Here is a 5,825-nt window from a genome sequence, read left to right as displayed (position 1 = left end):
CCCTGGTTGGGCTATTTGCACTCATAGTGGTGTTAAATGTATCCATCCGCAAGGCTGCGTCTAAAGTTGCCTTGTCGTTGTGGATAATAAAGTATGGAGTGGAGTCTATTCTAAACACGGGTTGACTCTTGATTCCGCTGAACTTGTTTAATTAAAGTATTGTATCCGAATCATTCTTGCTCAGCCTTGAACAAAAGTTTGTGTAGTCAGTGCTGGACTGACTGAAATAGGTGCCGGTATTCATGTTGGGTCTATGTACTGTTTGTATTTTGGTGCAGGAGCTCCACAATACTTTTGAGCTAATATTCCATAAGAGGAACAGAAGCTCAAGGAGTATAACATTTGGGGTGCCGGTACTCAGCTCAGGTGAGCTCCTGCCATAGTCAAGCACAGTGCCTAGTGCAATTGAAATCAGCAGCCTAACTTGATTACCTAATGAACATGTTGTGCACATGCCCTGGGGTCCCTGAGCTCCACAGCCCCCATTACCAAAAAAGTTTGCTGTCAAAGAAATACTGCTTCTAAAATACGTTTATTTTACTGCAGTAATTTTGCTGTGTAACTGCAGTCAGAGTGCAGTATAAATACAGAACGCTGCAGTTATTCCACAATTACTGCGTCCAATATACCACAGTCGACTGCAGTTACTGCACTTTTATTGCAGTTATAAAACTGCTATATTTTTTTGTAAGGGCCAACAGACATTGTTTTGGGGGGTTGTGGGTCCCCTGGAGGTTGTAGGCCTGTCATGCCAAATAATGGCCCCCAGCCAAAAAGTGTCCTGCGGTCACTTTTGTTGCTGTATCAATGGTATGATGACCTAATGATTTGAATTTTGGAGATCATTACAGCCTAAATTATGTTCTCTTCTTCCCTGCTATGCAAATAAGGCTGATTTCCGCAACAATTTAGCTGTTTAAACGAGTTGTGTTTAGCTAATAAAATGAAAACATTACTTCTAACTACTTTTGGGCATCTTGTTAACGTTACAACAACATGACATCCATGTCTTAAACGTTGCAACATTTCGGAAATAGCAAAGAAAATGTGTCATCTGCTTGACACATTAATGTTACTTACCTTACAGATCACAAAGTCAGTATTTTAACCTGCCCTATTATTACACTGAAATAATATAATTTCTTGCATAGCTCATTAGTACACCCTTGTAGTTGAATATATATGTATCTATTGTAGGTCCTACGATATTTATTTATTTTAAAAAAAGAATTACCTTTATTTAACTAGGCAAGTCAGTTAAGAACAAATTCTTATTTTCAATGATGGCATAGGAACAGTGGGTTAACTGCCTTGTTCAGGGGCAGAATGACAGATTTTTACCTTGTCAGCTTGGGGATTCGATCATGCAACCTTTCAGTTACTAGTCCAACACTCTAACCACTAGGCTGCTGGAACTAATAAATACCATCAACGGATACCTTACAACTTACAATAATGAACACCTTGTGAAACAGCTGTGAAAACCAACCTGGCAGTATTTAAGATTTTTATATATAAACGTTGATATTTTTTGGGTACAGTTGTGTCATTTTTTTTTTACACTCACATGGCAATCATAGACTAAAATACTAAATTCTGGTGCGTGGAATATAGAGGAGGTGGTTGCTGTGTGGGTGGGAGGTTATGCCTGTCATTTGTTTTCAACAGGCAGCCAGTGTCTGAAGGGGGACTTGAAGAGGGAGACTGAAAAGTCCAGGGCTGCTCTCTTTGTTCTGAGTGTTTGTAGTACTAGTGTTATCTCACATATTATGCGCCCAGTATGATAGAGCAAGAAAACTTTCTTGGCAGATAATAACATGACAATAACAGTAGCTGTAGATCATGTAATGAAAAGTTGGAGGGTGGTTGGTAATGGAGGACATCAGGTGGATCCACGTCTGGGTGTTGGGCAGAACCCCTAGCTCCTAGAAAAAAACGGTCCAGAGTTAAAGGGAACAGGGTAGGAAACAGAGACATAAACAAGCAAACACACAGGTTACATTTTACTGTGAGAAAATTTGATGGATTAGTGCAGTGTTGTAAATGGGAGATATGCACTTTTCAACAGTTTTGGAAGGGATAGCCTACCATAAGCTGGTCCCCAGGTCTTGCCTTCCTTTCTTCCTTCTTCCAAAGCAAGTAATTTGCCCGGATGTCGAAGCACTTGATCTCCTTGATTCTCCTCCAGTAGCTCTCCTTCTGTTTCTCCTGTGCCTTGTCGATTCAGTCTCACCTTGATTGATAACAGGAATATATGCAATTATATTCCATATTACAAATACATTTCTTACATATCTCTTGGAGGGCCAGAAAATAAATTAACAGCGGACAATCATTTTTACCTGGTCAAAAACCTCCACATCCTTCTCAGTCCGTGCCTGAATGTGGTCCTCGAAGGTGTTCTGATCTGGTTCAACAACAGTGATTTGAAAGGCTACAGTATATGCAATAATTGTATATACAATTCCATTGTTTACCTCAGTCAACAGCTGCGGCTCCCGTCTGTACTCGGCCTGGATGCTGCTGTTGTGCGCAAAGAGAATTACCTTCAGGTTGTTCTCCCACCATTCCTGGTACCCGTCAAGGGACTTGCCCATGGCAGTCTTGAGGGTCTGGTTGGTCCATTCATCCAAACCTGGAGGAGGGGGTAGGAAAGCGATATCTAATGATGACCTCAGGAAAACCGTGGGTGTTGAAGATGTCCATCATCGTCTTGAAGGTGGCCTCGCCAGTCTCGTCCTTGATAGGTATCATACAAAACGGAAATACATTTTTGTTTCCAAGCACCCTTTTTAATGGGTTACAGAAGGGGATTTAGAGTTAAGCACGTTCTCTTCCTTTACTGACCTTAATGGTGTTGCCGCCACGCACTTGGTAAAGTGATCGTTCGCCGTCAGACACTAGCTGTTGCCATTGCTGGATTTCGTGAAGGGTCCGATGAGGTCCATCCCTAACATTTAAAGTGTTAGAGAGAAGATTACTTTATTCTTACCCATATCTGTGTCATACAGTATGCAGATTTTCATATTTGTAAGGATATTGACACACACACACACACACACACACACACACACACACACACACACACACACACACACACACACACACACACACATTCTATAATATTGAACTCTGCTGTGGTCAACCATTACAAAACAATTTATAAGGGCAAAATTTGAATTGGGACACTTCCCGATCATGTGTCATGGGGAAACAACTTTGATGGGCTTCAACTCCGGCACCACAGTCTTCACCCTCTCAAACTTCTAGCAGGCTTGACAGGTACTGACCTATAAGCACAAAATGAAAAAATTAAACATTGTGTCCTCTCTGATATGACATTCATTGATATCATAATAATTTGAGATACAATAGAATGTGTTTGATAAACAAAAGGTTATTTCACTTGCCGCTGTCCACCTCCTTGACAATTCCATGTCAGAAGAAGCTTGGGTTGATTTTGGCAATCATGCCCTACACTCCGAAATGGCCAGCATGCATCTTGGTCAGTACGGCCTCCTCCTCCAACTTAGTAAAAATCAGTCCTGTGTGGCTGGCCATCCTTCCCACAATAGGTACATGTGATTGCCTAAAAAGTTGGAAGAGACGAGTTGTTGAAATACTGAAGTCTAAGTAAATTTGCACTGCTGTCTGTCTCTCTCTCTCCATCTTCCACTCTCTTCACACCTCTCTCTCTCCCTCTCTCAATTTCATCCTTTCTTTCTCACTTTTTTCCTCTCTTTCCCCCGCTCTCTCTGTCTGTTTTCATCTAGAGTAGACACCTAGTTAAGGGCATTTGGAATTACCATAAGTGCTTACACCTATCCATTTGATTGATCAGGTTTAACTTATAGCTAGATACTTCAATATGACAGAGATATAACTATATGAATAGCTAGCAATTTTGTTACGTAACAGTTTTTTCCACCCTCATCAATCTACACACAATACCCCATAATGAAAGAGGAAAAACAGGTTTTTAGAAATGTTTGCAATTTTTTATTTTTTTTAAACAACCCATTAAAATGGCAATCAATTTATAACATTTTTGACATGCGTTTTTCTGGATTTTTTTGTTGTTATTCTGTCTCTCACTGTTCAAATAAACCTACCAATAAAATTATAGACTGATCATTTCTTTGTCAGTGGGCAAACATACGAAATCAGCAGGGGATCAAATACTTTTTTCCCCTCACTGTATGTCAGAATTTCTGAAATAAATCATTATATCAAAACCATTAAATAGTACAACCGGTCCTATTTTTTGTAACAAAATTCTGTATGTCAATCCAAAAAAATTCTACTATAAATACAGGCAAAAAACAAATGCAAAACGGTCTCCTTCTCCATTCCACAGAAATCACATTTATAGTCAATATTCAGCTTGAATCTTTCCAAAACATGTTTCACATGTTTCACATTCACAGGATAAATTCTATGTAACATTGTAAATGAAATTTCCTTTACCTTGTTACTGATAAAATTTTTGTTTGCAATTTTCCATGCTTTCCCCCATTGTATATCACCATAGATATTTGACCAAAATAATCTTGCTGAGGGAATTGTAGTTTCACAAACAATATTCCGAATCTGTTTATTACTACATTTATCTTTGATGTTAATATTGCTAATTAATATATTTTCATGTAAATCTATGTTACTTACATCAACCACAGAGGAATTTAAAAGAGATACAACCCCCCTTGGAATCGCATCAAAAACAATTGCATGGGTTATTGGAATTTTAAACTTATCAAGAAATTCCCCATATGAGAGTAGATATCCATCCTCATTCAGAAACTGACCAATCAAAATAATTTTATTCTCAAACCAGTTACGAAAAAAATTGACTTGCAGTGGACTTATTTTTAAATTGTATATCTTTGTTGTTCCATATAAAGTATCTGTGAGGGGGAAAAAATCGTGTTTATATGCTAACATCCAAGCTAAAATTGCCTGCTTATGGAATTTGGCCAACTTTACTGGGATTTTATCAACATCAAAATTACATCGAAGCAAAAATTCTAAACCACCAACAGAGTCAAATAAATACTTAGGGAAGACATTCCAAATACTGTTCTGGTTCTTAACATACTGCAGAATCCAATTTATTTTAAAAGTATTATTTAGAGTATTGAAATCTAAAACCTCAAGACCTCGTTGTTCTTGGGTATTAGTGAGAATATCTTTTCGTAGATGGTGAGGCTTGTTCCTCCAAGTAAAATTATAAAGAATCATATCTAAGTCCTTTACAATTTTAGGGGATAATTCAAGTGATAACGAGACATAAACCGATCTGGATAACCCTTCAGCTTTGGACAATAAAACCAGACCGTATAACAAAATATCTCTCAGTAACCAGAGGTTCAATTTCTTCTTTGTTTTCTCAATAATGGGGTTAAAGTTTAATTCACTCCTTTGTTTTTCATCCTTGCATATAACAATTCCAAGATAAGTAACCTTATCTTTAATTGGGATACCATATGCTTCCTATAAAACACAATCCTTGAGTGGAAATAAGACTGACTTATTGATATTAATTTTCAAACCCGAAACTAAGGAAAAGTCCTCAATACAGGAAACTGCTTTAGAAACCTCATTCCTGTTTCTTAAAAATATGGTGTATCATCAGCCAGTTGACATAGTTTAAATTCATTGCCAAGTACTGAAACACCTTGAAAATTCCCTTTCTTGATATGAAGAGCCATAATTTGAGTAACCAATGAAAATAAAAATGGACTAATTGGGAAGCCCTGCCTAATGCCACGGCCAATATCAAATCTTTGGGATTTCCCGTGAGCTAATTTTACAGAGCTGGTACAACC

Source organism: Salmo salar, chromosome ssa14, assembly GCF_905237065.1.
Source record: "Salmo salar chromosome ssa14, Ssal_v3.1, whole genome shotgun sequence".
NCBI classification, from domain to species: domain Eukaryota; kingdom Metazoa; phylum Chordata; class Actinopteri; order Salmoniformes; family Salmonidae; genus Salmo; species Salmo salar.
This window is presented reverse-complemented; position numbering follows the sequence as displayed.